Source organism: Mastomys coucha, unplaced genomic scaffold, assembly GCF_008632895.1.
Source record: "Mastomys coucha isolate ucsf_1 unplaced genomic scaffold, UCSF_Mcou_1 pScaffold14, whole genome shotgun sequence".
Lineage (NCBI taxonomy): Eukaryota > Metazoa > Chordata > Mammalia > Rodentia > Muridae > Mastomys > Mastomys coucha.
The window spans coordinates 111803440-111816787 of record NW_022196896.1 but is presented as its reverse complement, the minus strand read 5'-3'; positions in this window follow the sequence as shown (position 1 = coordinate 111816787).

The window sequence follows — 13348 nt, the reverse complement described above, 5'->3', positions numbered from 1 at the left end:
AGGCCAGCCTGGTCTACAGAGTGAGTTTCAGGACAGCCAGGGCTATACAGAGAAACCCTGTCTCAAAATAAATTAATTAATTAATTAATTAATTAATTAATTAAAATGAGGATTTAGGTAATTTTATGGAGTTTTCAAAGAAATGTGTATTGGTGTAAAGATACACAGACACATTAAATAGAACCCCCCATATATATATATATATATATATATATATATACATACACATATAAATTATATACATGTATACACACACATATATAGGTATATGTATGTATATATATAGGTATATACATACACACACAACACACACACACACACATATATATATATTGGGTTTTTTGTTATTAGTTTAGGCATCTTGCTAAACTGGCTAGCCTGGTACTAGGTTCTATGTAGTCCAGGGTGTCTTAAAACTCATGGTAATCCTCCTGCTTCAGCTTCTGGTGTGCAGAATTACAGGCATAGCTGTTATGCCTGACTTGTAGACCTCAGGCCCTCATGCATGTAATTCATTTAGTGCTATTTTTAGCTCCCTTAATAGTTATTTATTGCCCTCTTGTATAAGTGAGCTAACATCCGGTCACCCTTAGGTAAACTATGCAATGTACAGACAGCTGGCTCCCACCAATGAGAGGGTTAAGAATGCCATTAGATAACATCTGCCTAAAGCGGAGATGTCCTTCACTTCCTTCTGACCCACCTACCTGATGTTAAGTGTATAGGTTTAGAACCTTGCCTGTTTCTAGAAATGATTCTAGAAATTGCTACCTCATTAAAACATAGAATAGAGTGAATCTGTGTTCCTGTCTCAGGCTTACGAATATTTGGCTTCAGAATAAACTAGCTCTTACTCCCTTTTGAGGTGAAAATTGTGGGGGGTTCTCAAGACAGGGTTTCTCTGTGTAGCCCTGGCTGTCCTGGAACTCACTCTGTACACCAGGTTGGCCTCGAACTCAGAGACCCATCGGCCTCTGCCTCCCAAGTGCTGGGATTAAAAGAACATGCCACCACTCCCTGGCATGAAAATTGTGTTTTATGCAGACATGATAACTGCACAGAGATGAGCCCCTGGCTGGATGGGGGGCCCAGAGGTCATTTACAAAGAGATAACTGATTCTGGCCTTACCTGGGGGAGACTATTGATTAGTAGAATTTGGAGACCAGTGATAAATCAAATACTTAGGATCAGGAGATGGGGGTGGAGGGAGTTAGTAATTTATACTTAGTGAGAGTCAAGGGCACTTAGCTATATTCTTTCATAGGGCTTGGGATTGTAACAAACTTCAGAAATGACTTACATCAAGCCCTGGGTTTTATATATAGACACACAGGTGTGGGGGAGTGGGGGGAGGCTCTGGGAGTTGAGAATGAACTTATATCATTCTTTTGTATGGTAGCTATGGACTGGATCAAGTTGTCTCTTGGACATTTGAAAGCTTTTTAAGCCCCAAAGTCACTGGAGACTCTCCAAAACTGTCTTTTTGATAACTTGATAACTTGTTTGAATCCATCCTAACTTCAGGGGAACAATAGGTTTTCTTTTGGAATCAATCTCTTTGCCTTTATGGTACTTAAAAATCTATTCACATCTCCATATGAGTTATGATTCAAATAATTTTGCACTGTAATCTGTCTTAATTTCATCAATACAGTATTTTTAAAAAATATTATCTATGTGTAGTGTGTGTGTGTGTGTGTGTGTGTGTGTGTGTGTGTGTGTGTGTGTACACATGAGCCTGAGGTTAGAGGCTCGAGTGGAGCTCGAGTAACAAGTAGTTATGAACTCCCTGATGTCAGGGCTGGGAAGGGAAGTCGGCTCTCCTGCCAGAATTCGCATTCTGAACCACTGAGCCATCTCTCCAGCTTCCTGGTAGTAATTGCGTTTGTCTTTCGTCCTCATTTGTTAAATTTGGTACATGTCTGGACGGTACAATGATTTTTATGCCCAATTATTATTTTTTATCTTAATTACACACGTGTATGTGTCTCTGTGTGTGAGATGTCAGGTCCTCCTGGAGCTGGAGTCACAGGTGGTTGTGAGCTAGCTACCTGGCGCAGCTTCTAGGAAGTGTCAGGAAGTCCTGCTGTTAAGGTGGAAATTGTCAGGAAGTCCTGCTGTTAAGGTGGAAATTGTCAGGAAGTCCTGCTGTTAAGGTGGAAATCTGACATTACTGGAAAGCCCCGAGGTAGGTGCAAAATGGCAGACTCCTTGGTCAGAGTCATCTAGGTTTTCTCTTCTCACCTCGGGGATCCCAGACTTCACACCCCCTACCTGAGGAATGTCATACACAGCCTTGGTGACATTGCAGGTCCAGCTTCACTCTACTCCCACATCCTCTACCTGAGGAATGTCACACACTGTGGTGAGATTGCAGGCTCAGCTTCCTTTCTCTGGATAAGAACCTGTCCAGCAAGCACCTGGGATTCCTGGAATGCCTCTCCATGCACTTGGAGAGGCACCCTTAGGTACCCTAAGCTGCAGCCGGTGACGCATGCGCATTCTAGAAGTCCCTACCCTCTTCCCAAAAACTATATAGCCCTTGGTTCACCCTGAATAAAGTTGTGCTGTTTCAAAGCTGATCATACCTTTGGGCCATCTGAAACCTTGTTCGTTCATTGATTTTGCTCTCTTTGTTCTTGTGGGCCAGTGGCCAACGACCTCAGGGAGAAGAGAGGACCACAGGAAGGCAGCTCAGGTCCTCTGCTTTTTTTTTTTTTTTTTTTTTTTTTTTTTTTTTTTTTTGAAACAGGGTTTCTCTGTGTAGCCCTGGTTGTCCTGGAACTCACTCTGTAGACCAGGCTGGCCTCGAACTCAGAAATCCACTTGCCTCTGCCTCCCAAGTGCTGGGATTAAAGGCATGCGCCACCACCACCCGGCTGGTCTTCTGCTTCTTAACTGCTGAACTATCACTCCAGCCGCCACCACCACCATCATCATCGTCATTGCCACTGCCACTGCTGCCCCTGCCCCTCCCCCCCCCCGTACCACCACTGCCACCATCATCGTCATCATCATCATCATTTTTATTTTTGAACTTAACTTTTGACAGAATACTTGGCCAGCATGTAAAAGTTTGTGCTTTTGATCCCTGGCACTGAAAAATAAAACAAAACATAACAAAACAAAAAAACAAAAAAAGCCAAGCTTGCCATGAACGCTGTGTCAGAAACAGATGCATTGTGTCTTTCTACAGTGCCAGGAAGATGGAGTAACAATGGTCTTTCCAAGCTGTATTAGTGACTTGCCCAGTAGTCCTGTTTTCCTTGATAGCTACCCATTGGCCAATACAGACTCTTTCCCTCTAACCCCAGTTACTAGTAATAACATATCACACAGCACACCATAGTAAATCTCTCTTTCTCACTAAGTGTATATATGTATACGTATACATATGCACAATACATATATACATATACACACAAATACACATATACTCATATACACATACATGCATACACGGTACATATATATACATATACAAACACATACACAATATACATATACACACATACACAACATACATATATACATATACACATTATACATACACATATCTATACATACACATATATAATACACAACACACATATACATATACATAATACACAACACACATATACACATACATAATACACAACACACATATACACATATATACACAATATACATATGTACACACACATATATATACAATATGCATATGTACATACACATATAAAATATATACATGCAACACACATATTCATACATGTACATCTATACATATACATACACGCACATACACACACACACACATATATACACAAATATACATGCAATAGTTACAAAGCATTGAAGGGTGGCGGCATTTAGACAGGCTTTCCTGAGAGGCAGAAGCAAAAGTGAAGGTAAGAGTGTCTGCGGCAGTTAAAGGAAGAACGGAGCTGGAGGGCCACTGGATACACAGTGGCAGAATCAAACCAGGAGGCCACAGGTTTGAGCTGAGTCTCAGGGTGAAGTGGAGCCACCGAAGTGAGGTGTGGGATGGTAGAGGCTGTAAAGGCTGTGGAGAATCAAATAGGTTCAGACAGACCTAGGGAGGGAAGTGCGTGGACAGCCAGCCAACCATGGGAGTAGGCAGAATCAGCAGTGGGGACCGAGCTGAGGCTCTGGGATAGTCTTGAGTTCTCTGCCTTTCAGTCCTTTGGTACACACACTGGGTGGTCAGATGACAGGTTTGTCCAGCTGACACCTTCAGTGCCCTCCTCCTCACAGGATCCAGGATCCAGGGAACCGGCTTGCTTCCTTCTTTAGTCTAATGTGTTTGGTAACTTCTCAGGCCTGATTTTCTTGATCTGATTTTTGAAGTATTTATATGCAAATGAGTATTTTTCCTGCATGTAGGTATGTGCGTCATGTGCAGCCTGGTACCCGAGGAGGTCAGAAGGCCCCCTGAAACTGGAGTTACAGAATTGTGGGTGCTAGGCAGAAGTAGCTTTCTAGTTCTTTCGGGTAGAATGTTCCTTTGCTTATGAAGATCCCAGTTTACTTTGATAAGTTTATAGGGTGGAATCCTTCTGATTTAGGAATATATTTTTTACATGTTTGTGTTTCATGGGTGGTGACAGACGAGTGATATTGCTCGAGTGTCTACTCAGGTGCAGGGTCATTCTGCTTCTGTGTTTACATTCAAAATGGAGGCAAAAGCTGCTTGCAAAATGGAGCCTCTCAGGACCATGCTCAGAACTATGCTCTATGTTGAAGGAATGTTGGCATTACAGACCCACTATTGTGTCCAGCTTTCTGTGGGGTCAGGATTCGAACTCAGGTCCTCACGGGGCACAATAAGTGCTTTACTTACTCAGTGACGCACCATTGCGAGCCTTGTATAGATTTTACTGTTTAACACTATAATTTAGGGCTGGGCACAGGCTGACTTCCATATCTACTGAATTTCTTTTCTAAGCCTTTACATGTTCATTTCCTGAAATGCTGGCACCATTAATTTCCTTATTTGGATTGCCTCTTACAATACTGAATGCATTTAAAGTTGTGGAATTTCACAACTTTTGTAGTTAAAGACTGAGGACCAAAGAATAGCATGGTGCACCTTGGTATTATTACCTAACATGTAATCATGTAGTGTACCTGATTTCAAAACAATTGACCACTATCATTTTTTATTTTCTCTTGGACTCAGTGGCTATTTAAGAAGGAAACTAAGGTGGCTGTCGTCATTGCCCTTGCCATTTGATTTACTTCTGTGGGTAACTTCTAGCTTGTTGTGACGTGGGCTTGGGCCTATTCAAGTTCTGAGTTGGGTACACTTGATGTTTTCTCTCTTTCAAATGTATATATATGCTAAGATTGTATATGCAAAAGGGAAAGTATCATGTGTGTGTGTATCTTATGTATACACAGCATGTACATACTATTGTGTGTGTGTGTGTATGTGTGTATGCTTATGTACACACAGCATGTGTATGCCATGGGTGTGGGTGTGTGTATGTGTGTGCATGTGTGTGTGTGTGTATGCTTATGTACACACAGCTTGTGCATGCTATGGTGTGTGTGTGTGTGTATGTGTGTATGCTTATGTACACACAGCATGTATATGCCATAGGTGTGTGTGTGTGTGTGTGTGTGTGTGTGTGTGTGTATGTGTATGCTTATGTACACACAGCATGTGTATGCCATGGGTGTGGGTGTGTGTATGTGTGTGCGTGTGTGTGTGTGTATATGCTTATGTACACACAGCATGTGTATGCCATGGGTGTGGGTGTGTGTATGTGTGTGTGTACGTCTCCTTGGTTATTTATCTTCACTTTGCACCTTGTTTGAGACTGGGTCTTTGCTTCTCAGTCCTATATGCCGGGCTAGCTGCACCCCATGTTTAGTGATCTCTGCTTCCTTTCTTGGAGCATTAGGATTGCAGACCTACTACCACAACAACTTTATATGGGTCTGGGGACTCCAAACTCAAGTGGTCTTCCACTGTTGCCCTAGCCTAGAACTCTCTTTGTAGACCAGACCTCAAACTCATAGGAGATTTGCCTTACTCTGCTTCCCAAGTACTGAAATAAAAGGCTTTCACCACTATATAACCCAAGGATGTGTGTCTGTGTATGCAAGTGCTTGCTTGCAGAGGCCAGGAGAGAGCATTGGATCCCCTGGAATTGGAGTTACAGGGGTTATAAGCCACCACATGGTTGCTGGATATTGAACCCAGGGCCTCTGGAAGAGTATCCAGCACTATTGACTGCTGAGCCATCTCTCCAGTACCCCCAGGATGATCTGTGCACACACCCCCACCTGTCTATGTGTAACAGCCCTGGCTGTTCTGGAGCTCCTAGGGTAATCTTGAATTAACTGTGTAGCTGAAGAGAAACTCCTAATGTTTCTCTTCCTTCTGAATGCTGGGATTACAGGTGTCTATAACCATGGTCAGCAGTTTTTTGTTTTTATTTTAATTTTTTTTTTTTTTTCCGAGACAGGGTTTCTCTGTGTAGCACTGGCTGTCCTGGAATTCACTTTGTAGACCAGGCTGGCCTCGAACTCAGAAATCTGCCTGCCTCTGCCTCCCAAGTGCTGGGATTAAAGGTGTGTGCCACCGCTGCCCGCTCAGCAGTTTTAAAATACTTTCCTCAGGGGCTAGAGAGATGGCTCAGGGCTTAAGAATACTTGTTGCTCTTATAGAAGACCCAGGTTTGATTCCCACCTCCCATAGGGTAGGTCCCGACCATCCATAACTTCAGATCCAGGAGGTGCCCTCTTGGGACCTCCGAGGGCACTAAACATGCATGTAGTGGGCATACATACATGAAGGCAAAACATCACACATTCAAATGAATAAATCTGATATTTTTAAAAAGATTTAACTTATTGTATATGTATGGATGCATTTCTTACATGTTTGTCTCTTGGACACCTAAAGAGGACATCAGATCCTCTGGAACTGGAGTTACAAGTGAGTGAGCGGCCTTGTGGGTGCTGGGAAGTGAACCCAGATCCTCTACAAGAGCAGCCAGTGCTCTTAACTGCTGAGCTATCTTTCTAGCCCCTGATTTTAAAAAATTTTAAAATCTATTTCTTTTCTTTTTTTTTTTTTTAAGATTTATTTATTTATTATATGTAAGTACACTGTAGCTGTCTTCAGACACACCAGAAGAGGGCATCAGATCTCATTATGGGTGGTTGTGAGCCACCATGTGGTTCCTGGGATTTGAACTCATGACCTTCCGAAGAACAGTCGGTGCTCTTCCCCGCTGAGCCATCTCACCAGCCCTCTTTTCTTTTTTTTAAATATTTATTTATTTATTTTATGTATATGAGTAAACTGTCGACGTTGCTATCTTCAGACATACCAGAAGAAGGCATTGGATCCCATTACAGATGGTTGTGAGCCACCAGGTGGTTGCTGGGAATTGAACTCAGGACCTCTGGAAGAGCAATCAGTGCTCTTAACCACTGAGCCATCTCTCCAGACCTAAAAACCTATTTCTTAAAAATGACACATAATAAACCAGAAATGGTGGCACACCCCTTTAACCCATAGTCTACATAGATCTGTTTCTTTTCTTTCATGTATCTTTTTGGCTTTGTTTTTTGAGACAAGGTTTCTCTGTGTAACCACAGGGTACCTAAAGCAGGATGGAACCTGGCATCACTGCTTTCCCTGGGTCCGTTCCCTTTGGCTGAAGGCACAGAGATAAGTCGGTATTCTAACTCTGCCGGAAGATCAAAGCTTGGGAAACAAACCAGTCCTGAGACAAGGGTGATTATAAAGGAAGGCAGGCTGCAACCTGAGGCGGAAGTGCTCATCTTCCAGGACTAGGCTGAGCCCCTCAAGCCATGATGGAGTCTAGGACCAGCTTGTGCAACCAGAACAGAGAGAACTATTAGCCCGACCACATATTCACCAGGCCTGCTTAATAGGAATAGCTTTTTGCCCTCTCTGTCTCTCGCTCAACTTTTTTTCTTTAAACCTAGCTCAGCCCAATACTCGCTGGACCTTTTTATTTATTTTTCCCAATGTGACCACACTGAGTAAATCTCTCTGCTTTTTCATAGCTCAGGCTGCCCTCAAACTTGTGTGGGATCCTTTTGCCTCAACTTTCCAAGTGTAAGTTTCCAAGCTTGGGCCTCCATGGACACCATAACTCTTTTTTGTTTGTTTGTTTGTTTGTTTGTTTTCGAGACAGGGTTTCTCTGTGTAGTCCTGAGACTCACTCTGTACTGTAGACCAGGCTGGCCTCAAACTCAGAAATCCACCTGCCTCTCCCTCCCAAGTGCTGGGATAAAAGTCGTGTGCCACCACCGCCCGGCTCATAACTCTTAACTGGTATATTGTGGCAGGTGGTAGCCTTGTTGGAATTGTTGGAGCCTGAGCTTTAGCATTACAAACTGGGTCAATGGAGACCTTTATACAGTCCAAGTATGCAAAGAGTAAGAACCCTTCGTATTCACTGTCAGATCTCAATTCCCGCTACCTGTCTGGTGTGGAGCCAACACAACGCTCTCCCAAAACATTAATAAGTAATAGTTCAAATGATGCTAAATTCCAGATTGCACCTAATGGTCCAAGGTATGAGTTCTCTAGAGCCTGGCTTCTAGGAGGTCGGCAGGGGGCGCTCCCCGCCTTTTCCGGGGGTTCACGGAGTTCCCCTTGCTTCTTGCGGACGTAGGGAACCCCTCCCCCAGCCTGCCCCAGGGGTGTGCTGACCATTGCACGCCATTCATGACACTGGCGCCCAACAGAAAAACAATCCCTCTGAGAGCGCACGCCACGACAAGCCTCCTCCTCCCACCCGACTCCGGATCCAACAGGTGCTCAGGGCACTCCATCTGTCCCCAGCAGGGTCTCAGATGCTGACCACCTGGGGCTCCCTCCTGCCCGTGACTTCAAGCGCTGGGCCTGCGGAACCCAGGACCGGGAAGGAATTCTGGGCATTCCAGTCGGTTGGGCTGTGCCGGAGAAATCTAGAGCGCAGGATGATTCGCGATCGGTCGCCTTCTGTTCTGCATGGGTCAGTAAATCCCTGTCCCTCATCGCTGCCAGGATGCTGCAGGCACCAGGCTCTTGGGAGTCTCCAGGCCTTCGGCTATCGTCAAGCTCACTCCCAACCCCCCCACCCCCGCTTCCTTTTTAATTCACTTAGTTTTGGCCTAGTCAAGTATTTTCTCCAAGTCCCTAGCGAGACTCAGACTACACCAAAGAGACTGGATATACACAGTACTTGGCTTGCCTTGAAGGGCCTATAGAGAATGTAAAATGTACTTCCAAGTTCATGTTGCCTGCTAGTTCTCCTTTCTCCAGTTCATTTTTCTGTCTGGTAAAGAATTACAGGACGGGCTGGTGAGATGGCTCAGCAGGGAAGAGCACTGACTGCTCTTCGGAAGGTCATGAGTTCAAATCCCAGCAACCACATGGTGGCTCACAACCACTTGTAATGAGATCTGATGGCTTATTCTGGTGCGTCTGAAGACAGCTACAGTGTATTTACATATAATAAATAAATAAATGTTTAAAAAAAAAAAAGAATTACAGGACAAGAAAGTCGCAATCCATCTTCACAATTTTTACTGCAGAGGCAGAACCTCATGCCTAACAACAGGGGTTTTTCTCTGTCCTGAGGTAGTTTCTCTGTTTCTCTCTGTCTCTCTGTGAGTATTGGGTTTTTGGTTGTTTGTTTGTTTGATACAAAGTCTATGTAGCCTTGGCTGGTCTGGAAAGCACTACTTAGACCAGACTGGTTTTTTGAGAGCACAGAGATAACATCGGCTTCTACCTCCCGAATGCTGGGACTAAAAGAGTGCCCTACTACACCCAGCTCTTGGCTTATATATTTTCTAATAGGGTGTGGGGCAGGGCTGGGTTCCCTTTAAATCAGATTGGGTATGACACCTTTAGTCTGTTGGGTCGTTTTAAAGGTCTGCAAGGACTTGATTAAGACTGGGGTGAGGACCTTCCAAAGCAGGCCAAGCCTACCCCGAGGGTTATCTGAGGCCAGTGGTTAGTGCAGTTGGGAAGGGTAAGGAGTTAGCTTAGCTAACCCACCCTTTGGGTTATCTGTGGCTGGCCAGGGAATGGGGCAGGGAGTTATCCTGCTGGTTGGCAGTTAGTTCAGAGGCCTGCAGGAGTGAAAGAAAAAAAAAAGCTAGAGAAATGAGGGGGCTTCTTTTGTGCCAGGGCCCAGCTCCATCTATAGTGGGAGTGCTCAGAGGTCAGTCTGATCTCCTCTCAGGCCTCTCTCTTTCTAACTACCTACCGATTTAGAATTAACCACCTCCTATCTTCGCACAGTTCCAGTTTTGTATCCGAAATGGATGCAAAAGATGCATTGTGCCCACTCCCTCACTTAGATGTTTGCTTAAATAAGAAAATACCACACCACAAAAGTGAACATGTGTTAGGGATTTTAGTTATTGGTTCGAGGGGTAGAAGCCGTGAGCAGCTAAAGGAGTCGGTCAACAGCACACACACACACACACACACACACACACACACACTTTTTTTTTTTTTTACAGAGCTGAAGAATTGAATTGCAAACTGGAGGAAAACTGGTTTGTCCACCGAAGGGAGAAAAGTCAACCTAAGTGCTCCCCCAGAGTGGGCAGTTTGCACAGTCATCAGCTTAGAAAGTGGTGGGAAAGGGGGCCAGCCCTGATGGCTGCGAAAGAAAAGGTGCTTCCCACCTAACCTGACATGAGAGTTCTATCCCCAGATCCCACCTACTGAAAGGCAAGAACTGACTCCTGTAAGCTGTCCTCTGATCTCTGCACCGACACACCGCACACACACAAGCCCCCTCCCATAAATAAACTTTAAAAAAAAAAACAAAAAAACAAAAAACAAAAAGCGTAGGAAGAGGCTTCAGACAGTAAATGTGACATTTCCGTCAGTGCCAAGGCTTTATGAGAACAGAAAACCTTTGCATCAGAATATTTAAATAATTATCTGGATTTCTTTCTTTCTTTCTTTCTTTTTTTTTCCATATGGTGCTATGCTTTTGAGATTCTCCAAATGCCGTTCCTCCAAATGCCGTCACTCATTGGACCTAACAGTTTTTGGTGCGCTGTAGGCTTTCACAGAGAAGCAAACACATTTACCACTACGTTGTTTGTAAGGAGAACGGAGGGGAGGGATGCTGGGGGAGACGATATGGCGTGGGGGTTGGGAGCATAGGGTTCCAGTCAATCCCTGTCACACAATAGCTGTGGGATCCTTCTGAGACCTCCATTTCTTCCTTTGAATATAGTGTTGAACGGAAGGAATTCCAGCAGCTTCCCCTACTCCCCGGTACTACACCTAGGAACAGGTTTCCTTTGTGAAAGGTTGGATTCCTTAAGTGGTCTCCTTTAGTTATGCAAATATGCTGGAGGAGGCCGCCCGGCTCTGGGTAGCAGTGGGATGGCCTTTTGCCCCCTTTCAAGTCCCCTTTGAATACAGAGCTGGTAGCTGAGGACAGGAACGTCTTGCTGTCGAAGCCTTCCGTCCTTAGTAAGGAAACCCTGCTCCCAACACACACACCGATTGTTATCCCAAGCCTGAAAGTTGCTACTCTATGAGAGAGCCTGCCTGAGGGAGTTTATAGAATTCATCCAGAGGCTCTGGACCCAGGTCCCCAACCTCCAACGGCTCTTTAGTGAAGGGTGGCTGTGATGGTGGGTGTCACAGAGACAGATATTTAATGCCTGAAGTGTAGGCTTCACCGCAGCCTGCTTGGCCCGAGAAGCCCCCAACCGCGCAGGCTCGCTCAGCAGCGCCCCAGTGTGGAGCGAGAGCTAACAGTTGGCATTGCCTGCTCAGATAATTTGGGATCCACGAGGGTGTGCTTGGATTCCCCCAACTCCCCACCTCGACAAGGCTACATAAAAGAGTTTTACATTGAAATGTAAACCTATTTTTTTACCAAAGACAACGTAATATAGATTATACATGTAAAGTGTTCCCAGCGCCGGGCATATTGATTAAGCTCCACAGTTGTTCTTGTTACTAATGTCCACCCAGTAAAAGTAAGTGCCGGCCGGTCTTTTGTCACCTGAACTAAAGGAGAGGAAAAGTAGAGCCCTCCTCCCCTAAAATAAACCATAAAACTTAGAAAGCTCACGGGTGTTCCCTTCTATTTGGGAGACTCACCACAGAGGATCCTAATCTTTGCCTGGGAATAGGAGTTCTAACTCAGATAGGTCGTTGTGCGAGAAGTCCGAGCAGACAGGCCTTGCTTGCTCTCCCCACTCAGTCTGATTTAGTTAGGCCATAAGAACAGTCTTCTCTGGTTTTTGAGTTCTGCCCCTTCAGAAACTTTTTGATCATCAGAAACTGTCTTCTTCTTAAAGATTTGTTTTTATTTATATGAGTACACTGCCACTGTCTTCAGACACACCAGAAGAGGGCATCGAATTCCTATCACAGATGGTTGTGAGCCCACCATGTGGTTGCTGGGATTTGAACTCAGGAGCTCTGGAAGAGCAGTCAGTGCTCTTAACCACTGTGCCATCTCTCCAGCCCGACTGGAAAAACTTTTAAAAGAGAGCTGGAGAGACGGCTCAGTTGGTAAAGTGCTTGCCTGTCTGCAAGAAGCCTTAGCTTTAACCTTCAGCACTGGCATGGCAGAGCTTGCCTGTGGGAGGAGCGGTTACCCAAAAGCCTTAGGTGGGCTGAGAGACTTGACTAATAACACCTGTGGAAGCTTCTCATCAGGGAATCCACAGACCCACCAGCTGGTGGGTGGGGGGAACTGACCTACAGCCGAACTTTTCCATCCCCATCCCCCTTTACTAGCCCCTAAACTCCCAAGCCCCCCAGGCCATGTTCACACAGTCTTGTTTCCGCAGTGGTTGTCCTACAGCCGTTCTGATTAAAGATTCTGCTTCAAGAGATGCCTGTCAGCTTCCTTCCATTTCCACATAGCCTCCATCAATCCCTATCTGACACCTGTAATACCAGCTACCAGGTGTTGAGTCATGTCATTGTGAGTTCAAGTCCAGCCTGGGGTACCGGAGATTGGCCTCAGGAATTTCTGGTTGTCTTTTGTTATACAACCTGGGTGATGGGACACACCTCTCAACTAGGAAACAAGACTTCAGTGGAAATGCCAGAATTTTCCAGGAAAACCTTTATCTTTATGTTTATTTCTTTAAGTAATCCTAGCAATAAAAGTGTCTTTATAGAGACAGCCTGGATAGAGAAGGCTGGGAACTCACATTCTTAGGCAAACTGAAAAAAGCCAATGGCAGCAAAGATGGATCCTGTAGGGACTTGCAGCAGCTGGGACACTCTGAACATCTCACAGTATAGTTTTTTTCAAGACAGGGTTTCTCTGTATAGCTCTGGCTGTCCTGGAACTCACTCTGTAGACCAGG